Raw genomic sequence first — 24,943 nt, 5'->3', positions numbered from 1 at the left:
ATAAGAACTGCCCCATGAACCTAGTCCAGATACCCTGACTACAGAATTGTAAGCAAATAATTTGTACAGAACATAGGATGGTGTCACAAAAAAAAAGTTTAAAAATGGGTCTCTATGTTAATCTCCAGGATATATAAAAAAATTCAACACCAGAAAATAAATAACCTAATCAATAAATGTGCTAAGGAACTGAACAGACATTTCACAGAAGAAATACAATAGATCAACAACTATATGAAAAAAAGTTTAACATCTCCAGGAATTAGAGAAATGCATATCAAAACTAAGATTTCATCTCACTCAAATCAGAATGGCAATTATCAAGAACATGAGCAACAATAAATGTTGGCTAGGATGTGGGGGAAAAGGTAAACTCATACATTGCTCATGGGACTGCAAATAGTTGCAACCATATAGAAAGCAGAAAGAGATTCCTCAGAAAACTTGAAATGGAACCTCCATTTGACTCAATTATCCCACTCCTTGGTTTATACCCAAAAGACTTAAAATCAGCATACTATACTGATGCAGCCACATCCATGTTTTTAGCAGCTCAATTCACAATAGCTAAACTATGGAACCAACCTATATGACGTTCAACAGATGAATGGATAAAGAAAATATGGTATATATACACAATAGAATATTACAAAACCTTAAGAATGAAATTATGGCATTTGTTGGTAAATGGATGGAGCTGGAGAATATCATGCTAAGTGAAGTAAGCCAATCCCAAAATACCAAAGGCCAAATGTTTTCTCTGATATGTAGATGCTAATTCACAATAAGGGGAATGGTGTGGTTAGGGCAAAATAGAGGTACTTTGGATTATGTAGAGAGGGAGTGAAGGGAGGAGGCAGGGTATAGATGTAGTAAGTATAGTAGAATGAATAAGACATCATTACTATATGTACATATATTATTACATGACCGACATGATTCTACAACATGTACAACCAGAAGAATGAGAAATTACACTCCATTTATGCATTCTAATGTCATGAGTAAGTAATTAGAATAAAAAAATTAGTCTCTGCATCCACTCAAATTCCCTTTTCTTTGCTAACAGCATGTCCTTATATTTAATTAAAACCATATGTCGTTATTTTCAGTCTTACAAAATAACAAATGGATACAAAAACTTATTTCAAACTTTGTAAGCCATGGACGTAAAATTCAAGTTCAATCCTTATAGTTTCTGGCATATAGTACAAGAAGATGATGAACATTTATACTAACCCAACTTCCTCATATTTCTGTAACCAGGTAAATAAGAATAAAGATAACAAGACATAAAAATAGACATGCAGAAGCACTGGACAATCTGAGTATGTTTATCATTTGTCCAAAATCACCTTTGCCAGACAATAAAGAAATATTAGGGCATATACAAAGAATAAAATTTCACACAACAAGCATGTCAAGTAAAAAGATATCTAGTCATCATGGTTGGTTACTTTAATCATGTGGTCTATGCCATAAAAATACAAATATAGTAAAAGCTAATCACATAAATCCTTGGATTATTGAACAATTTTTAAAATATTTTTAAAATTTGATTATTTTTAATCAATCAAAGCCTGTAACTTCTATGTACTTTAAAATGTGGCAAAACAGTATGGTTCCTTAGGTATATTTTATTCCAAGTTCTAATTGCCCTCCCATTCACTGAATAATTTTTCATATGTATAAAATATTTATTGTATTAAAAATATAGTAAAAAGTGTAAAGTATTTTATAAATCTATCCAGGATCATTTATGATTTATTTTTTCTCCATTATAAATCTTTGTTTTAGGTGAGTAAAAATTTTAGGTTCAATCTATATCGATAAATCTGAATGAAATATATTTGAGTGATTAAATAGTGGAAGAAGACTAGTTCATGCTTTATAAAATACACACTACTGACTTTTCATGCCAATATTAATGTTCTCCAACTATAAAACATGGGGATCACTGGAGCCTCTAGGAAACTTTTCAAGAATCAAGAACCCAAACATTTTATGAGTAGATAAATCCTTTGAAAGTTCATATATATTACCCATGACCCTTATATAAAAACAAGTATTTTTTTTCCTTATTTATTTTCTCTGAATTTTTTAATGACTGTGAATATAGCATCAACCAAGATGTCAAAAAATTTAATGTGGCACTGCCGGCAAACATCTGTATATAATTTATCTCTGAGAAGGAAATAACTCTAGTATGCTACAGTTTACCAAGAAAATAACTTTTTTTCTATATATGTGTTTTGTTTTTGAGTACTTAATACAAACATAATTGAATAGATGATCTTTATCAAGGGTATATAAAATCTTTATATAGATTCATTAAATTAATAAACCCTCATAAGATATTTCATATAAAAAAGGAAAAATGTCTCTCTTTTAAAATTACAGGTCTTTCATTATCTAACCCTGTGTAATGCTATACTTAACTAGCATTATGCAGTATTAATATATCCTAATACTTGGAACTTATACAAATACTGCTATTTTAATAAATAATTAATGTGTCATGTGGCTGGAAAGTGTACTTAATAATAACAAGGGATAAATTAATTTCTGAAAAGGTCAATACTCAACCTTCAACCTTCAAACACATAACACCTGTATAAACTAGCTTATTTTTTTTAAAAAAATAAAACACATGAATTACCCGTTTAAGTACACTTAAATACTATTCTTTTATTATAATTCAACATGAAAAATGCAATCATTTTTTAATGGTGTTTCAACATGACAGTGTCTCTAAACCACCAACACCGGGACATCAGGCAAATCCTATTTTGAATCCCCATTGGTTTTTATTACTGTGGTTTATTTTAGTATTCTTTATAAAAGTAGGTGAAAACCACAATACATAGTGTTTAACTCCTTTATCAAAATAAAAATAATATATTTTCCCAGGAAGAAAAAACAGATTATACATTTTTCAAATAGATAATAGGAGTCGGTTTTTTCTGTAATTAGCTATTAGGAGCAGTATCAAAATGTTTACTATTTTCAAATTATTGTAGAACATGTTTACTTTTAAAAAATAATTAAATGCAAAATAAATTATTTAAATGTTCCTTCTCATGGCAAGAACCCTCAATTTCTTCATATCCTGTACTGCAGATACACCTTCCAAGAGGAACCAGTCAATCTCCATCTGCTCCACAATATAGTTTAGGAGTATCACGCTCTTCAGCACTCTTCACACAAGAGCCCCGTACTTCGACCAAAGAGGAAGAGTCGACTCTTGGGATGGTATCAGGAAATATGGCCAAGTTTCGAACAGTGAAGGGACACTTTTTGTAGAAAACACGAACAGAGACCAGGGCAATGCATGCCCCAATGTCTTGAAATGACAGATAAAATCCCTTTCTTTCTATAGGCCCCACTTCACGAATTTCGGTGTTGAGTTTGAGGATGCGATCACCTAAATCCATCTGGGTAAAACTCTCATCAGCAGCAATTGTGCCAATCTTTATATACTGGCTTGGCTTGAATTTAATTGCATGAGACTCATCTGATTCCATATAATACAGATTAAAGGTTTCTTTGCAAGTCCCCAAGACCCAAGGGATGCTGTTACAATCCCTTAGTGTGAACTTCATTTCCACATAAATTTTCTGAGCTGCATCACGTAAGATCCAGTTTGTTCGAAGCCAGTTGTTTTGGTTTGACTCCATTACATTGCATACCTGGTAAGTATGAATAGGCCTATTGTGTTCATCCATTTCAGTGATGGCATCCCACTGTGAAAAGAAAAAAAATTAAGTAATTATAAAATGATAATGGTGAAACGGAAACTTCCAAAAGTTTTAACAAAAAGTGAATTGAAAGGATACAAATGAAGCTGTTCAAAGCAATAATGCAACAGCATTTTAATCATGAGCCTCTGGTTGAAAGGATGGTTTCTGCAATTGACCATCCCTGTATGAATCTTGCCTTCTTACATATTAACTGTATGACCTACAACAACTTTATTTAATGTCTCTAATTTCCTTAAGTGTAAAATTAAACTTAATATTACCCATTTTATAGGACTGTTATAAAGTATATACTACATAAATACATAAAGAGCAGTTTAATTATTTCCTGTAACACTAAAAGAACATAAAGAAGCATTCATTATCTGATTAAAAAAAGAAAAGAAAAGAAAACAATGAGACCCACGATATATGCTCTCTGTTTTCCCCATCTGTCCTCATATCCAATTTGCCCCACATCACATCATGATGTTTTTTACAGTATTCAGTAAAATATTTACATTGTTCTTTGGGGGGATGTTTACATGGAGAAAAGGGCCAGAAAAATCACACAAGAAATATGAAACTACTCAAAGACAGTATATAATGATACTTAAAGTTGTGCATTATCCTTGATGTCAAATTTGTGAAAAAAATTGTTTCTTCGATCATTGACAGAAAAAAGATGAGGAGGAAGAGGAGGAAGAAAGGAAGAAAGAGAAATAAAGAAATTAGAATTGGACTCAATACCAAAGCAATTGATAAATTTCATCTTAACCAAGAAGAGAGAAAATACTTTATATTAGATTTCTAAATTTCAATTTGATTTCCTAAAATAAGAAAATAAATTCAAGATTGGTACAACTGTAAAAGAATATGAAATTTACTAACATATCTGGAAATTGGGACCTGAGACAAGAATATAAGTTTAAGGCCTTACATACAAAGTGTATAAATATTTTTAAATAGTAAATCATACTTTAAATAAGATGAAAATTTAAATTTTTATATTCTTACTTTGTAAAGACAACTTCCTAACAACCTCAGATGCCAGGTCAATGCAAAAATACTTGTATTTTTTAGAATAGCAAGGGAAGTATGTGGTGGTCCACAGAGGGCTAGCCTCTAACTTCAGTCAGTCCTACTGCTGTTCCATTCCTTGACTCTAGCTCCATATCAATCCATGAGGGCTTCACCATGTACATATGGTGGGCTATAAGCCTTCAGGTACAAGCTGTGTCCCTTTCCTGCTACCCAAAGCTGCCAACTTTGGTCTTCCATTTAGCTTGAGATGAGCAGAACAATGCACAGTATTTCCATTGGAGGATGGACCTCAAAAGGACATGGAGTTCCTGAAGTAAACCTGAGCTTGAAAAAGAAATTATGGGGTCTTGACTATCTGTGGTCTTATGAAAGAGGATTTATGTGGCAAATCTCCTCATCCCTCAAGGTTAGAGCTTCATGAAGAGGAGTGAGGCCAGAGGAGAGAAAGGGCAAGATCAAGAAAAGCTCTAGACACAGAGCATGGCCTTCCTTTTCTGGGTCTAAAGATGACAGGAAGATAAAGAGTACCCCAATTTGGAATTTGAAAATATTATAATTATTCTTTTTTAACATGCAGAGTTAAATATAATATTTAAAGAACCCAGTAGGTTCTACCTCACTATTAGTCGGTTAATGTAAACATTTACTTCAAAACACTTTTAACTTCATAAAATATACTGTGAATCTTACAGGTCACTTGTTAATAATTAATGAATTTATTGTATGTGTCAAGTTCCATAAAAGTGTGAAAATGAGGATACAAGGCTTGTTCTCAGTGGAAATATTATTATATCTTTAAAATAAAAAAAATAAGAAAATGTAACTGATAGCATAGGTTTGTTTATAAGTAACAATGGAATGGGATATATAATAAACATAGTATGTGCTCAAATGAGAACTTATTCATGAATTGGAGTGGTTTGGAAGAATTGGCAATGAAGAAGGCACTTGACATGCACCTTAAAGACTAAAACAATTCAGTAAGGCAGAGGAGAAGATGTTGAAGCTAATGTATAAAACTAATCTACATGCCTACACTTTGAGAAAACTTTAAGATTGTACCACAGATATCTAATGGATTAAATTTCAAAATTTCATTCAAAACAAATACATAATTCATTTTCTATGTGTATAGATAAAGGTAGAAATTAGAGAAACATACAAATCAAACCACCATTAATTCTGTCATTAATTTGACAATTTGCTTCAGCTGCATTGCAGTCACTGAACCCAAAATATTCTAATTCCTTAATCTCCTGATACTAATTTTTTTTCAAATATGTTTTATGTTGGAATAAAATAGTATACTCATTGGCTATAATTTGGATCTGAAATATCTCCACCATGTTAAAGACTTGATTGCTAATCTGTAGCACTTTGGGGAGACTGGCCGAATAGAAGGAAATTAGATCACTGGGAGAGTGTTCTGAAAGGAGATATTGGTTATACACACACACACACACACACACACATCCTCTCTTTTCCCTTCATGACTGCCATGAGGTGAGAAGCTCCTCTGCCACATGCTCATTCCATTATGTACTGTGCTGCCACAGACCCAAGGGCAGTGATGTCAAGTGATCATGAACTGAAACCTCTGAAATAGTGAGCCAAAGTAAAACTTTCCTTCTTATAATTGGATTATCTCAGGTATTTGTCACAGTGAAAAAAAAATCTAACACACCATTATATAAAAATTTGCTAAGATACAATGTAGAAAAAAACTTAGTAAAGCAAACCATACATTTGCAAATCATTTCTGTTTTTATGGCCAACATAGGTAGGACAGAGATTCTTTTGTCTTGATTTTTTAAGCCCTTTCTTTAGATCAAGTTGTGGATAGATGAATTACGAAGCGATAGAAAAGGTTAAAAACTTCAAGTTTCATGATCAGTAAGAAGTTTTGCTTAAGCAAGAATTAGGTATAGTCCAAAGGACTATTTCTTTGGGCTACATGTTTATCTTGGATGTAATGACCTCTGAGGAAACTATACACTGAGTTTATACTCATTAAAGCTTTATACTCATTAAAGTAGCATAGAAAGGGCTGGGATGTAGCTCACTGGAAAAGCATTTGTCTTGTATTCACAAAGCCCTGGGTTCCACCCCCAGTTCCAAAAAAGACAAAAAAAAAGTAGTAGTAGTAGTAGCACAGATTTTCATACCTTAATGGTATTCATTTTCATGATATCAGTAAGGAATCCAAGGCTCCCAAGTTAAAGTAATTGCTCATTGCTGTACTTGTACTGACCATGAACTAGAACCAAGGCTTCTGGCTTGATTTTCCATAGTCTATGATGTTTTGGCATCTTATAAAGCTTGCTGGAGAGAGTTGAGCAGATGAAAAAATTTCCCTCCCAGGGCTAGATAATTCTTAGAGATTGCAAAGGACTGACCTGAAGTGAATCTTTTATATGCCAAACAACCAACCCCAAGTCTAAATCCCCAAACACCCACTTATCTAACTCTCACACAGGCAGCCAATATTCCAATATTCCTCTTGTTCTAAATCATCCTAGGCTGGGTATGAGGCATTTAGAGACCACTCTTAAAGTACAAATCCCACAGGAATTATTTAAACTAACCATGCTGAAGTGCCTACTATGCAGTACCTTACCTTGGAAATCTCATTAAAGACTTCTGGCCTGGAGTTTTGCCATCTACCATCTCACCAAAACCTCTATTGTCTTTCATGGCATGTACAGACTCCCTCTGTGGGACTCATGAGTAAAGAAATGTACAGACTCCCTCTGTGGGACTCATGAGTATATAAATCTTCCAAAGCCATATTACTTTTCCTGCTATAGACACCACAACTATATCATAACATATCCAACCATAACTATATCATAACATATTCAACATGCACATTCTTAAAATAAATAGTCATATGACTCTTAAGACATTCTTTCCCAGAAAATCTCTGAAGGAAAACTCATTCTTGCTAAAGCAACAGTTTTCATTAAGCAAGATAGTTCACATGACAAAACTTGCACTCATCATCTATAATTCATATATCCACTCCTGTACCCAAAGAAAGCAACTCATAAAGAACTGGAAAAAAAATTTCTTTGTTCTACTTACACAGGCTGTAAGAACAAACATAGTTTATAAGATACTCTACTATGAAGAAGCTTCAGTGACTTGATTTTTTTGGTTTTCTGAGCTTTTTTGTGCACTATACATTGGCTTATTGCTTTTATATTATGATACTGTTAGTCTTACATGAAAAATATGAAAAAAATTAAGAGCAAAATGAATTCATGAAGGAGGAATCCGTATGTTTTGCTTCAGTGCCTGCTATATAAAAGCAAACAGCTGATGGAATTGACCAATACAATAGCAGAACTAATGAGATGTTTGATTATTTTCATCCTATATTTTCAACATTTAGGCGGTTCATGTATATTTAAACATTTCACAGCTGGAAAATAAGTATATTTGTTTTACTAGGGGTAACAGCATTTACCCACTGGATACATATGACAGGGCATTTATCTTAGTGCTGAGCTCTGCCATTCCCATCTCAATTGAATATTTCTTAGAACTGACAGGAGTACAGAGTTCTAAATAGTCTGTAGTGCATTTATATCTGAGAGCTCTGTTTAAAAAAACATCTCTACCCACATATGAAGTTTTTGTTTCCATAACAAGTCAAATAAACTAGGCAAAAAACTGAATTACTTTTGAGAATAGAAAGTTAGAACAAGAAAATTAATATTTAAAGCAGAAATATCATTGAAGAATCAGACTGCTTTCTTTTCTCACAGATATTAAAATAAGTCAAACACATAGCCTTTGTAGGGAAGGAATGTTCAGATAATAAATTGATTAAACTGACCATATATCCAAGTCCTCATATAAATGTCTCTAATGTATATCTTCCTCCTTTTGAAAAATATTTAGAATGCAACAGGAATATAAATTTTATTCCATAGTAAACTTTGAAATTTTAAGATAAAAGCAGATAATTTCTCAAAATGAAATGAACTACTGCAAAGCTAATTAAATTTTCAAAGAAAGTGAAAGTCCTGAAAACTCACTTAAAGAACTAGCAAAGGAAAAGATCAATCACTCTCAGACTAATAGGTTTACCTCTGTATCCCTAGAAATACATGGTAGGGAGGAAAGTCATGCCCTGACTATCTGAGGACCATACACAGCGGCAGGGTTTGCTGATTCAAGGGGAATAAAAATAAAAATCTGTAAAAAGTAATGTTATATGTACTGATAGGAAGGAATGAGACAGAAAACACTCCAAAAACATTGGAGAAAGACATTGCTGTACAGAAGTACTTTGGTCTTTACCTCTGCCTCCTAAAGAATAAGTATTCAAATGTAGATCAAAACTTTTTCCTCCCTCTCCACTCTGTGCTTTAATAAAATTATTGATTCCTGAATTTATTTCTGCTGCAAACTGTAACAGATCCCAACTCATGCCAAAATGAAAAAAAAAAAAAGTTTGTGGAGAAATGTTTTTTTTCTTATCTTTTTATTCCTCAACATGTGGTTGTGATAAACATATAAAAGGGAAGCCATGCAGAGAAAAGACTACAACAAAGCACCATTTCAAAGATATGACTCCAAAAAAGTAAATGACCTTTCCAGTTGTCTAGTCTTACTGGCAGATGATTAATTAATAATGCAATAAAAGCAAATTATTCATTTTCCCCAATGAGCACTTATCTAAAGATATGTTAAAATAAAACAAAACCAAACTCCTGATGAATCCTTAATTCCTCATCAGGTTCCCTATGTAATTTGTTCCACAGCGTTTTGAGTCTATGACTTAACTAATTAGTCCCACAGATAACCAAGTTTATTAGAAAAAGGAGCAAGAGAGAAGTAAACCATCAAATTCATCCTAAGAAAAAGAATGGTTCAGAATGAAGAGAAGCTTTTATTTGGTAAAATGACGTCTATCTGATTTGTTCAGAACATTCTTCCTGCCCCTTGCATAAGAAAAATAAACTATAGTTATTGAACACACAGGCAGCTCATTATGTAACTCTGTGGTGGCTTAATTTTTTAAAGCATATACATCTAATATTTTCTATCAATGAAAAGCTTCTTAAAGGGCCTTCTTATTCTAATATGATATTTTCCTCACAACCACTTAAAAATTCACTTTGAGTCAATATACTGACATAAACTTAGAAAATTAGTGCCCTGAATACTGCTGCTAGGCATGTAGTTAATAACATAAATCTGTTTTTGCAGCAGAAAAGCAAAGGCTCTGCATTTAAATGATAACTAGTTTCAGAGAACAAAATGAGAAGCAAAATGTATCATGTGCAGATACATTTCTATTTCACTTTGGACAAACATAAAACTTTTTTATTAATACTACAAAGATATTTAACTTAAAAAGATATGAATTTGCTGGTATCTAGAAGACAACTGCTGAGACTGAGTAAGTTTTACAAATAAATTTATTACTTTTTGTGGATTATTCCTATTAATAAAACCAAAATATTATAGCAATGAGGATAATTTCACTAAGAAGAAAAGATCATCCCATTAAAAACATCAAATATTCATGAAGATTAAATGTCTGATAATAGAGTCCACCTTCTATATATCCAAAGATCTTAACTGGCATTATCAGAAGTCAAGAATTTACTGAACAAATGAATAAAAATTCTGCAAATATCATCTTTGAATATTTATAGCAATACTACAGTAAAGAGATATCAAATATTCATCTAAATTATTCTGCCTTAATATTCAACAATACCTGAGGACCATGCTAGGTTTCATGGGACTTCAGAAATATAGAAAGCACAGAATAATTATCTCACAAGCCACATTTAATTTAATTTTTGATCTTATATACATTAGCATTTGTATGAAGCGTTTAATCCTGGTTTTAGAGATGAAGGAACTGACCTGAAGAACAAATTAACTCACTTGAGATTTTAAAGAAAACACAAGACTAAACATCAAATGTATCTGAAAATGTATGCTGACCCATATAAAAGCTTTAAATTAAAATAAGTGTATGTAGAATGCTAGTTCAACAAAAGTAGAGACTTTGTGTTGTTCATCAATGCATCCCCCTTACCAAGGGAATATTTACAAAGCTCACAGTAGGTTCTTAGTATTTGTTGAATATTCAGGTGAATAGCACGAGGCTTGAATTCTAAATTAATTCTCAATGTATCTACTAATGTGGAGACTTATTGTTTCTTAGGTCAAGATTCTAAATATCATACATGTAAAGAAATATGTAAGCTTTTAGCACTCTCCCAAACCAGAAATGTTATTTTAAAGATATCAGAATAATGTAGCTGATTATAGATAATTCAGATGCCATGCCTTAGCTGAAGCCTAGAAACAACAAATGGCTTTTGGGGCATTATGCTAATGCACAAGATATTTAGTAGAAGAAAATTCAAGTTTAGAACTCTCCCTCTTTATATATCATATGTGTGTGTGTGTGTGTGTGTGTGTGTGTGTGTGTGTGTGTGTTCAAAATGGAGGTAAGCAAAGAAGGAGGACAGAAAAATTATTTTAGGAACATATGTTTGCATTGGGAGAGATAGTGACCCGAGCAGGCCATATGCAATCAAGGCTGCTTGGCAAGTACCCTTTAATTGAGCAGGATTTTAATAAAAAAGGACTACTTATAGATTCTGTCAAATCATCCATCTTTGCTCTAACTTTTAATTAAGTCCATCGTCCACAGCTGTAACTGTAATTAATTTTATATTTTAAGTAAAAGGTACAGTATTTAAATACATTAATTTATGAATTGTTAATTCTTGCAAATATCAAGTATAAAATACTCAAACTGTACATATTAATGCAAATTGTGAGATACAAGTGTGATGTTCTATGCATGTTATAGAAGAAAATGATTACTAAAAGAGAACATATTTAAATATATTAAATGCTGCTGAAAGGTGTAGTAAAATAAAGAGCTCAATGTATACTGCAATTATTAACAGAGAAGTTACTGGTGGCCAAGACAAGAAAACATTTGATGAAATGTTGCTATGGCATTCATCTTCATGCAGAAATCTGGAGAAGAGCTATTTCATATTGCAGACACATAATGAGTAAAATAATTAGTAGAGAATCTTTCAGGGTAAGATCATGATTCTCTATAAACCTTATTTGGTCAAATTTTGGCTCACTAATGTTGCCTTAACACTTCACAGTTATATTTTTTCTTGTTATTTTAAATACCTTAGATCTTCACAATTATATTAAAATTAAAACTTTAAGACTTCAGTCCCACTGGAATGACTTCTCATAGGACAACCTTGTTTAACATTAGAATTCTACATATGAACTCTGTTTGTGATCACCTCAAACACAACAGAACGGTCAAATGGTAAAAGAGCAGCAATAATAAATAAAATAAAGCAAATGAGGATTTGCATAGAGCAGTGATGATAAGGAGGCACTGAACTGTCATTCAGAGGGGTATGTGATTAGGTCTCCAGACCTCAGGGGACACCTGTCTCCCAAAAGTGATAAGACTAACTAGATGTTACCTATTGGGCATGAATACATCCACTTAGATATTTGAAGATTTGAAAGCATACCACTTGAAATGACTATGCTTTTTTTATTCTCTGCAAACTGGGAAATGGGATTATGATATACTGGGATATGATGATTGCTGGGAGCCATCAGCCAAGTAGGTATGACAAATTCCTTGCCAGCTTACTCCCATGCTGTCTAGTGGAAGGACTTCTGAAAGGTGACCTTGCTCAAGGACCAGGGCAGGATCCGTGTTTAGGGTGTTCCCCCTTTAGAATAGGGCGGTTTAGCATAATAGGAGATTAGGGTGTTCCCCCTTTAGAATAGGGAAGTTTAGCATAATAGGAGAGTAGGGTGTTCCCCCTTTAGAATAGGGCGTATCCTGCTGCTGAGTTCCTCTTGAGTGCTTAGGGTCAGACAGTATATTTTGGGAGACAGAAGCCCATGCGGTGTGGATTTGGGTAGAGAGTGGATTTGGGTAGAGAGTGGATTTGGGAGAGAGTGGATTTGGGCAGAGAACGTGGATTCCCCCAGAGCGTGTTTGTAGACGGCCGGTGTGAGTTCGGGAATAAAGAATTGCTGTTTGAATCTACAAGCTGTGTGGAGACTCGTGATTTGTGCCCAGCAAAAGACTGCGGCATCTGGTGGCTCGTACGCGGAATGTCTGAAACTTGAAGGTAAGTGAAATTGCTCGCCCCTGAGGGAAGGCGAGAGAATGGGTGACCAATTCAGAAAAAAATGTGTTCTTCTTTTGATTTATTTTGTTTTTCTTTCAAGCTGCCTATCCCTAGAAATTTCTCAGGCAAACTGGAAAAAATGGTTGACTAAAGGTTTGAAGTTTGTCGGCCCTGAGGAAGAGAAAATTGATACAACGATTTTTTATTCTGTTTTTGCTTCATTCAGTTTCGGTTTTGTTTTGTGTTATCTTATTGGGTTGCGTTATCTTTATAGTAGATTAAAACAAACTGAAAAGATGTTAAGTAAATTGTTAGAGGTTCAGAACATGGTGAAAGACATTTTAGATCAAGCAAAAGAGAAGGTCTCTCCAGCTAGTCAGACAGAGGAAGAAAATTTAAAGGAAAAGGGGTTGTTAGGAAAAAGGCCACAACAGGAGGCTGTTACTAACTCCGTTTTATCACAAGAGGGTTTAATTCAACCAACAGCCCCACCGATAGAGACAGCTGAGTGGCCCTCAAACCCCGTAGTTGATAAATGGAATCCTGAGACAGGACCTCAAAGATTAGCATGCCCTGTACTTGAACAGGTAGGAGGGCAACGAATTCACCGTGCTTTAGATTTTAAAACAGTAAAGCAGTTAAAGGAGGCTGTAACAACCTATGGTCCCCAAGCTCCCTTCACGGTGAGCATGGTCGAGTCCATTACTAACTTGGACATGACGCCAGCAGATTGGGCTAGTATGTGTAAATCTGTGCTAAATGGAGGACAATATTTGTTATGGAAGGTTGCCAATGAGGAATTTTGTGCAGAGACAGCTAGGCGAAATGCAGCAGCCGGTTACCCTCAAAGAAATCTAGAAATGCTGCTAGGGAAAGGACCTTATGAGGGTCAACGGCAGCAAATTGAATATGATCCTGCTATATATGCACAAATTGCTGCAGACGCAGTTAGGGCATGGAAGACTTTACAAGGACATGGAGATTTACAAGGTCAGCTATCTAAGGTAATACAGAGAGCTAATGAACCTTACGCTGACTTTGTAGATAGGCTAATTCAAACGGCTGCCAAAATATTTGGGGATACGGAACAAGCAATGCCATTAATAAAACAACTGGCTTATGACCAAGCAAATCGTTGCTGCAGAGAGGTTATTAGACCATGGAGACATGAAGATTTAAACACATATATTAAATTATGTAGAGATATTAATTAACAAGGGCAAGTCTTGGCAGCTGCAGTACAACAGGCTTTAGATACCAGGCCAAAAACATGCTATGATTGTGAACAAACAGGACATTTTAAAAGGAGTTGCCCCATAGGAGGAGGATTTAACAAAACTAGGTATCAAAGAAATAGAATACCGGGTATTTGCCCACGATGCCATAGAGGGAGACATTGGGCTAATGAATGCCGTTCTCAAACTACCATAGAGGGTACTCCCTTATCAAAAAACGGACAAGGACCAAGTATTTACCCACGATATCATGGAGAAAGGCATCAGGCTCCATTGCCAAAAAACGGACAGCCGGGCCCAATGCTCCGGGGCCCACAACCACAAATATACGGGGCAGTGGAGGAACCCAGCAACACCATCAGAGTAGTGCCCAGGACACACTGTCCATTAAATCCCTCATCAGACAAACCCGAGGGAGCGCAGGGTTGGACATCTGCGCCTCTGCCAGAGCAGTACTAACTCCAGAGATGGGAGTTCAAATCATTCCCACAGGAATAAAAGGACCTCTTCCCCAAGGGACAGTAGGCTTATTATTGGGACGTAGTTCATCTACATTAAAAGGACTTATGATAAGTCCTGGGGTAATTGATCCCGATTATGTAGGTGAAATAAAAATTATAGCTAGTTCTCCAAGAGGTATATCAGTAATTTCACCTGGAGACAGAATAGCACAGTTGTTAATAATACCCAGCCTACATAATAAATTTCCTAGTCATAGTGTAAAAAGAGGTTCCAGGGGATTAGGCTCCACAGGTGTAGATTGGGCTATGTTGTCTTTAAATTTAGATTCTCGCCCAATGTTAAAACTAAATATTCAAGGACACGACTTTAATGGGCTACTGGACACAGGTGCAGACCTTAGCATCATATCTAGTAAGAAATGGCCAAAACATTGGCCATTACAACAAGCCACTCAAACGCTTCGAGGCCTAGGAGTGGCTACTAATCCCCATAGAAGTGCAATGATATTAGATTGGAAGGATCCTGAAGGTTGTGAGGGAACTATACAGCCCTATGTATTGGATCATCTTCCTATAAATTTATGGGGACGAGATGTCCTAGATCAATTAGGTTTGACATTAACAAATAACATCAATCCTAATGCGCCCACTACTAGGGATAGACAAGGTTTTAGGAAAGAAAAAAGATTAGGAAAACAAGGACAAGGTATAGCAGCACCAATTCAAATAGATCAAGGAACAGACAGACATGGGTTGGATTTTCAGAAAGGGCCACTGAGACAATAAAAATTACTTGGAAATCAGAAAGACCAGTGTGGGTTCCTCAGTGGCCCCTGACTAAAGAAAAGATACAAGTAGCCCATGATCTGGTCAAACAACAATTAGTGGAAGGACATATACAACCTTCCATATCTCCTCATAATACTCCCATTTTTGTCATTAAAAAGAAATCTGGTAAATGGAGATTATTGCAAGATTTAAGAGCCATTAATAATGAGATGGTTATTATGGGACCTGCTCAATCAGGGATTCCTCAATTGTCTGCTTTGCCAAAAACCTGGCATGTTTTAGCCATAGATATTAAAGATTTTTTTTTTCAATTCCAATTCATCCCGAGGATAGTCCACGTTTTGCATTTACTATCCCTGCATTAAATCATGAAGGTCCTGATCAGAGATATGAATGGAAAGTACTCCCTCAAGGGATGGCTAACAGTCCAACTATGTGTCAAATATATGTTAATAAAGCAATCCAACCACTTAGAAATCAAAATCCTGAACTACAAATATTTCACTATATCGATGATGTATTATTGGCACATAAAGATAAAAACATATTGCTGGAATGTTATGCCACACTTACAAACTTATTAAAAAATTATAATCTAGAGATAGCAATAGATAAAGTACAATTAAATTTTCCAATTAATTATTTAGGAGTTCTATTATCCTCAACCATGGTCCGTCCACCAAAAATTCAAATACGAGTAGATCAACTCAAGTCACTTAACGACTTTCAAAAGTTATTGGGAGACATAAATTGGATAAAGCCTTATCTAGGCATACCAACAGGAGAGTTGGGACCTTTATTTGATATTCTAAAAGGTCCATCAGATCCAAACTCACCTCGCATGTTAACTCCTGAAGCAAGAAAGGCATTGAAAATTATTGAAACATATATCGAAAATATACACTTGGATAGAATTGATATAAGTTTGCCTTTATTATTTATTGTACTACCAACAAAAAATATTCCTACAGGAGTATTTTGGCAAGAAGGTCCATTATTGTGGATACATTTATCTTATTCTCCTAACACTATTCTTACTAGGTATCCTGAGGCTGTAGGACAATTAATACTCAAAGGAATAAAAGCAGCGAAGGGAGTGTTTGGAATTTCTCCCAATAAAATTATTACTCCATATACTATGGATCAAATTGATGAGTTAGCCAATGAGTTAAATACTTGGGCAATAATCATGTGTAAATCTAATGTTTCATTTGATAATCACTTACCATCTAATCCTTTGTTGTCTTTTTGGTCTAAGCATCCTGTAGTTTTTCCAAAAATGACAAGAAAAACCCCTATCATGAATGCTCCAAATATATTCACTGATGGGTCAAATAATGGTACAGCAGCAGTAGTTACCCCTGATCAAACTTTTACATTTTTAGTACCCAAACAATCAGCTCAAAAGGTAGAGCTTAATGCAGTATTACAAGCCTTTTTAATGTTTAAAGATTCTGTATTTAATTTATTTTCTGATAGTCAGTATGTAGTTAATGCTATAGTATGTCTTGAAGATGCTGGTAGGATTTCCCCTTCTTCTACTGTTTTCTCTTTGTTTTCCACTATACAAAGTCTAATCTGGGACAGAAAAGATCCATTCTTTATAGGACATATTAGAGCACATACAGGATTGCCTGGAGCCCTTAGTTTGGGCAATGATTTAGCAGATAAAACTACACATGACATACATATTTTCTCTACACTAGAAGAAGCTACGAATTTTCATAAAAAATTCCATGTTAATGCTAATACTTTACAAAAGCGTTTTAAAATAACTAAGGAACAAGCCAGACATATAATAAAACAATGTCAAAATTGTGTGACCTTTTTACCACAAGTTAATCTTGGAGTCAATCCTAGAGGACTGATACCTAACCATATTTGGCAGATGGACGTCACACACTTGCCAGAATTTGGAAAATTAAAATATTTACATGTTACAATTGATACTTCTTCCGGATTTTTGATGGGCTCCCTTCATGCCGGAGAAAAAACTAAAGATGTTATAGCTCATTGCTTACAAAATTTTGCCACTGTGGGCGTTCCTAAACAGTTAAAAACCGATAACGGTCCTGGCTATACCTCTACCTCTTTTAAACAATTTTGCTCATCATTTGGTATTACTCATATAACAGGAATTCCATACAATCCACAGGGACAAGGCATAGTTGAAAGAGCTCATCAAACTATTAAAACGTACTTATTAAAGCAAAAAGAGGGAATTGGAAAGGGGTATATATCCCCCAAAGATAAACTTAAAATAACGCTTTTTACTCTAAACTTTTTAAATTTGGATTCATCAGGACTTAGTGCTGTGGAAAGGCATATGTATCCAAAAAATGTGCATAAGCCTAAAGTTCTTTGGAAAGATATTCTAACAGGACAATGGAAAGGTCCAGACCCAGTGATCGTCTGGAGTCGGGGCTCTGTTTGCGTGTTTCCACAGGGTGAACAGCAGCCGATTTGGATTCCAGAAAGACTAACTAAAGCAATTTCTACAGATCGAAAAGAAGATGATTTGACTCAAATCCATAACAGCTGATATCCAGAACTCCAGCTTGGCCATTCTTACATCTGCAACAGTGATTAACAAGGATGCTTTTTTCAATATCTATTTTATTATTGCATTTTTCCCACATCATAAGGTTCTATTTTTATTTTTTGAGCTCATACAAACCTAGGTTAATGTTTTTCTGATCAGTTTTATTTTTTGACTGTGGAGTTTTTAAACATTGCAATGGAGATTTCACCTAGGTAAAGCTACAAGGCCTTTATTATTATCTTATGTGTTGTACGTTTGTTTGCACATTTGTGTTTTGTGTTGTATGTCTGTGTGTGCGTATTTTATATATGAGGAGCGCTCATGAGAAAATGGATCCGAATTTTTTTTTTATTATTCACGTGATTTAAATGGCTTAATTTAAATTAGGTAAACAGCTGTTAAAGATTGTTTTTAAAGGTGGTTAACAGATCTGCTTGTTTACTAATTTAAATCAGGTAAACAGCTGTTAAGGATTGTTTTTTAAGTAGGTTAACAGATCTGTTTGTTTACTTTCACCTTTCCTTTTCATTATATTTAATAATTCTTTTCAGGATAATGTCTTTTTAGCATCATTGCCAGAATTCCTATCTTCATCCCAATGAATATAACTCAACAAGTATGCTCAATCAAGAAGTCAACTTACTTTGGGAGGAAACGGACTTTGGGAGGAGACGGACAGATTGATAGATTCCTCCCCTTTGAACTGCTTACAGAACTTGCCTGGACTATGTAACTACGTTTAGTGCAGCAAATTGTGGTAATGCTGGCATATCTTTGCTGATGGTGTCACCAGTGATCTTTGCTGATGGTGTCACCAATGATGCAATTTTTCCAAAGGAACTGTCAATTGGCTTGGTGTCGTGGCATTTCTGTATCCTCCTCCCTTCTGCTAGTGATGGTCTAAAATTTGGGGGCCAATGGCTATATGCTGGACCGGTAGTCAGTGACGGGTATGATCCAGTTGCAGTGGTATCAACCTAAGACAGGAGGCTAACGCCTAAAGGTCAGTTTTCCAATGACGGGTAAGAGCCATATGTTGAACTGGACAACCTACCAGGCACGGTCCTTAAGCCACATTACTTGTTGTTTAATTAATCAAAAGGGGGGAGATGCTGGGAGCCATCAGCCAAGTAGGTATGACAAATTCCTTGCCAGCTTACTCCCATGCTGTCTATTGGAAGGACTTCTGAAAGGTGACCTTGCTCAAGGACCAGGGCAGGATCCGTGTTTAGGGTGTTCCCCCTTTAGAATAGGGCGGTTTAGCATAATAGGAGATTAGGGTGTTCCCCCTTTAGAATAGGGAAGTTTAGCATAATAGGAGAGTAGGGTGTTCCCCCTTTAGAATAGGGCGTATCCTGCTGCTGAGTTCCTCTTGAGTGCTTAGGGTCAGACAGTATATTTTGGGAGACAGAAGCCCATGCGGTGTGGATTTGGGTAGAGAGTGGATTTGGGTAGAGAGTGGATTTGGGAGAGAGTGGATTTGGGCAGAGAACGTGGATTCCCCCAGAGCGTGTTTGTAGATGGCCGGTGTGAGTTCGGGAATAAAGAATTGCTGTTTGAATCTACAAGCTGTGTGGAGACTCGTGATTTGTGCCCAGCCAGAGACTGCGGCAACAAAAGGTTTATCTAGAGGTATCATTTATGTTGTTCAATATAGGCATGACATTAACGAAGTATTTAATAGCATCTCTATGCTATTTTAAAATGTTAAGACTGGTGTTGTATATATACTAATAACCAAAGATGTTACTGTTTATTTCATGGAAACACAGTAGGAAAGATCAGAGTAAATCATGTATTTTCCCACAACTTTTCATTTTGGCTTATCTGTTCACTTTTACATAATAGGTGGGAGAAAACAGAAAGAAACCCATTGTATGACATATAATTTTTCTGGAAATGAACTCAAGTTGCACTGTGTATACAGGAATACCCAAGCAGATCTGGCAAACAGCCATACCCTGGAGAATTCTTTCCAATAGATTTTGTTACAATTAATTGTAAATACTGGTAGAAAATTCCTCCAAAAAAAAAAAAAGAAAAGAAAAAAAGAAGAGAAGAAAACCTATTCCAGGAATGGGTTCTCAACAATGGAAAAGAGTAGGTCTTTACAAGCCCCAGAATTAGGTGAAGTTGGTAAAGATTTGTAGGAAATTAAAGCTTGTGCAAGAAAGGGAGTATCTGAGTTAAACTAATTTGACATATGCCTGTTGGTGTTTTATATGAGGATGATAAATTAATACAAGTATTACTAGATAAGTGCTTAACATATGAAGTATGTTATTAGTTTTTGCTCTTCTATTTCTAAGCAGCTTTCAGATTAGTCAAAAAAAATTGCTTCTTAGTACTTAATCCTTTTTCATTGTCTTTGTTCTCTGACTTATCTTTTTTTCTGTCCCTTTGTCTTGGTAAACCACTACTGGGAATGAAGTATTGCTAAATGGTGCTAAAGGTCACAAAGAGTTGGCTGGACAGTACTGTCTACCAGAAAGCACAGGCAAGGACAACCTTAACTCTCTCTGTACAAGGCTGTTTCTGTTTAGGTTAATGTGCTTTAGCTCAAACAGCATATTGAAGTCTGAATGACAGGGTGAAGATTTCCCATGAATCTTAATAAACAGAACAGAAAAAAAAAAGTAATCTGGGAATGTTTGCTTCCATTCTAAGTTCTCAGCTCTTCTGAGAATGAAATCTCTTTCATCTGAAATACTATTGTTGGCGTGTGCTCAGAATGCTAGTCTTCTGGAAGCTGCTTTAGCATTAGGACTGTGAGCAGGTCCCAGTCAGAACTAGAAATAGAAATAAGATCATCATGTTACGCCCTCTCCATTATACTATCTGGTAGTCAGCTTTTCTTTGCTGTGACTAAAATAACTGACAATAAAAACTCATAGAAGTTTATTTTGACTGATGGTTTTGGAGGTTTAGTCCATGGCTGGCTGATTTTGTTGCTCTGGGATTGAGATGAGGCAGAACAATATGGTGGAAGGGCATGCCAAAAGAAAGCTGCAAAGCTCTTTGCAGCTGGAAAACAGAGAGTGTGTGTGAACAAACACAAGGAGCCAAGGACCTATTTCTTGCAGCCATGTCCTACCTGCCTGCAGTTCCCACCAGTAATGTATTATTCCACCAGAAGGATAAATCCTTTGATGAGGTTATAGTTTTCCTAATCTTACCATTTCACCTCTGACCTGTCCTCCATTGCCACATGAGTTTTTCAGGGAACTTTTTGTACACAAACCATAACACTACCCAATCCGGTTCTCCAAACAATCCTATAAACTACTTCAGTTTAATATTCCTAAGGCATAATTCTTAGCTAATCAAATTCTTTCTCTAAAGAAAATCAGGTTTACATATACTTCTTCAAATGGCATTTGATGCTGCATGAGCTGACTTCAGTTAAGTTTAATTTCACTTCTTCCATGAAGCAGATGCTGTCAGAGTTCAGCCCATTTCCTATAACTTTTCAGGATGTGTTAACATCAACTCTATGTATGAAGGCTGAACCCCTGAAAAAAAAAGAAAAAAAAAACTATAGAAGTTTTCTCCGTATACATGACAGGTCAGCAGTGCTAAGAAATTAATACCCCTAGGAAAAAAATCATCAAAACATGATTAGTAGAATTTAGTGAATGAGACATGTTTTATACCATTTCCCTGAATGTCCTGGTGGAATTAAGCACCAATTATCTATGATATCAAGCAGTTTTATAAAGTGCCCTTTAATGTTGACATCATCTTCTTTCTGCATTACTTTCCTCCCCAATCCATGCCCCTGAATTTTCCAAACAAACTACCAAATTTTTGTTTCAGCACTAGTTTATGAAGGACCTAGAACAAGACAGTGGGCATGAAAATGATTCCCAGAAGCAGGTACCCCAGTAACTGTATTACTCACTGTCCAAATGGCCAAGGACTCCACTGCTATTGAGATAATAATGAATGCTGCTATTCTGAAGCATCTCAACTGCCAACATTATTTCTGTGGAAAGTGGGATTTCATATAGGCAGAGGCTAACATTCGAGTAAGTAATATATTTAGGATTTGAGTGAGTTACACTCCAATAGCAAAGGTAATTTATAAGGACAATGGTCATTGTTAAGTGCTATCAATGCACTGAAGAAAGAACAACAACATACTCAACTGATCCAACCTCCAACTCATGGAATATTCTGACACAGAAGGTGTTAATAATATCAGGTGGATATGCAGAACAAGATCAGGAGTTGAAATCAATAAATCAAACTGTAGAGAAAGATGACTGTTTAGCCATGATGTATCTCCTGCAGTAAAGTCAGGATGGACAGGGAATGATTTAAGTTCTAGATTGATTATAGATGGATACATTTGTATTTAAACACTGAGATTTTCCTGAAGTCTGTGTGTGTACAAATGTGACTCCCTCATTATTGCTAGACAATCAGCAGCCTTTCTTTGTCTGGGAGACATTCAAAAGCAACATCTCAGTCAGGTGTCTGGCAAAATGAAATCTGCCCCATTAGAGCTGTCCCTTCCCTCCCAACTTAAGAGTTCAAAACCAATAATGAAGATCAATTTTGGGTATAAACCAAATATAGATATACACAGCCTTCATTGAAATGGAAGGGATTATTCATCTGAAGGACCAAAGGACCAAGACAATGTATTCAGGCAAGAACTGCAAAACCATGGTTTTTAATGGATCTTGAGACTGTTGGGCAATAGAGGAAAGAAAGGCAGATCACAGTGAGTTGAATGATATGTGACTATTCACTGAGGACTCTGGGTTAATGGAAGCTGGAGCTGGAGTTGGTATAATATACTATTTTATTAGGATACTTCTTCAAACATGTGGGAGGAGGAATGATGACCTAGAATCAAAAGGATAATATTTGTTCAAAGTTTAGATAATGGGTTCAAAAGAGTCCAACAATGGAGTGCACAAGAGTGGGTTTATTACATAACACTAGGGAAGTGCCAGCTGACTATGTTCCTGTGCCTAACCCTTTCATAAAACAGGTAAGCCAGAGAAGGAAGAAAGGGAGGAAGGGAAGGAAGAAAAAGAAGGAAATAGGATATTGTGGGAGAAAAGTGCAAAGGAGAACACCTTCATCTTGAAAAACAGTCTTGGTTGTTCTTTACAGACCAGATTTGAAGGTTGTAGGGAGAGTTTGCTTATAAAAGTAGTTCCCCAGTGTCAATAGTAATGCTAGGATTTTGGAATATCTGAGGCCAGAAGGCAAGACTTAACCAGAAGAGAAAAGATGAGTGAAATTATTCTAAGTGCCAAAATAGGTGGCCAAGTTTCAGTGGCAAACTTAGGGATATGTGGCATTAGCTAATAGATTATTCTCAGGAATTAATCAGATGGGAAGCCAGAGAGGGTACTGCAGGACCTACAAAACCAAAGAATTTCAAGACTACATGCCATCACAGGCTGTCAGCTCCGACAATGAAAAAAATCACTATTCTAGACTACTTTCTGCAGTGCACCAGTTCTCATACCCCAAGCCCATTACCATAACACACACCTCAAAGTAGTCCTTCACCAAAGGACCCTAGGGGATTGGGTAACAATTATACCAGCTCACATGCCCTGAATGGCATAACTAAGACACCCCAAAGATATGATTGTCTTTATGCCGTTTTGTCAGTATCAGGTTCCAGGTTCTCTGCAAAGCATGTAACAGGGAAAAATGAAATCATCACTATAACATTTTTGTTACTTTCTCTTTTTACCTATTCCTATAATTCTCTTACCCTAATATTTCTCTCTACATGTTCAAAGTTATTCACAGTTAAGGAAACTATATATAAAATAAAAACTTCCCAATATTTCCAATCAAATATGAGTTTTGTTTGTGTGGATATTTGGTTTCCCTTTCTATTTCCTGAGCAACATATTTATTACTGAAAAATATACTACATGGGACAACTGCACATCTACATGCAAAATATGAAGTCAAGACCTCTTTCTTATGTCATATACAAAAAATAATGCAAAGTGGTTTACAGACCTATGTGTAAAAGCCAAAACTATAAATATCTGAAAACACAGAAGTGAATCTTACTTTAGATTATTCAATGGTTTCTTAGTTATAAAAAAGTGTCCTGTCAACTAAAAAACAAAAATTAAATAAATTAAAAATGGGCCAAGTATTTGAATAGACATTTCTCCAAAGAAAATAGACAAATGGCTAATAAGCATATAAAAAGCTATCAGAATCATTTTCCATTAGAGAAGCCCAAACCAAAACTAAAGTATAAAACTACTCCAAACAAACTGGGATGGCTAGAAACAAAATAACAGACAATAATATGTATTCATGAAAACATGGAGTAATGGGAACCCTCAAACATTACTATTGGGAATGTAAAGAGGCACAATCACTATAGAAAATGATCTGTCAGTTCTTTAAAAATGTTAAATATAATGTTACAATGTGACCCCTTAACTCCACTGCTAGGTATCTATACAAGAGAATTTAAAATATTTCCATATAAGAACTTATACATGAATATTTATAGCAGCATTCTTCATACTAGCCAAATGTTCAGACCCAAATATTCATCAACTGATGAATAGATAAATAAAATGTGGTATATTTACACAATTGAAGAGTATTTGTCAATTGGAAGGACTGCCAAATTATTCCTAATAAAAAGAAATATAGCAACATGGATATATCTTGAAAATCTTATGCTAATTGGAAGAAGCCAGACACAAAAGACTGCATTTATTATATGTTTCCATTTATATAAAATGTCAAGAAGAGATAAATCCATAGAAACAGAAAACAAAAACAGTTAATTTTTTGCCTGAGGGTGGAAGTGGGGGTTGAGCAGGCACTCCTCATGAGCACAGAATTTCTCTCTAGGATGCTGAAAACACTTTTAAACTCTTTGTTGATGAATGCCCAGCTCTGTGAATATACAAAAACCTATTAATTGTATACTTTATACTGTGACTCTCATATGACATTA

General features: G+C 35.2%; 1 pseudogene; it reads right to left on the bottom strand.

The window, feature by feature from the left end:
• Positions 1–3,044: 3,044 nt before the first annotated feature.
• The window catches only part of LOC143641289 (ephrin type-A receptor 6-like), a 208,329-nt pseudogene continuing 186,430 nt past the window's right edge, over positions 3,045–24,943 (bottom strand).

The sequence above is a fragment of the Callospermophilus lateralis genome, unplaced genomic scaffold (assembly GCF_048772815.1).
Source record: "Callospermophilus lateralis isolate mCalLat2 unplaced genomic scaffold, mCalLat2.hap1 Scaffold_94, whole genome shotgun sequence".
NCBI classification, from domain to species: domain Eukaryota; kingdom Metazoa; phylum Chordata; class Mammalia; order Rodentia; family Sciuridae; genus Callospermophilus; species Callospermophilus lateralis.
Note: the sequence above shows the minus strand (reverse complement) of the source record. Positions and strands in the feature narration are given on the sequence as shown.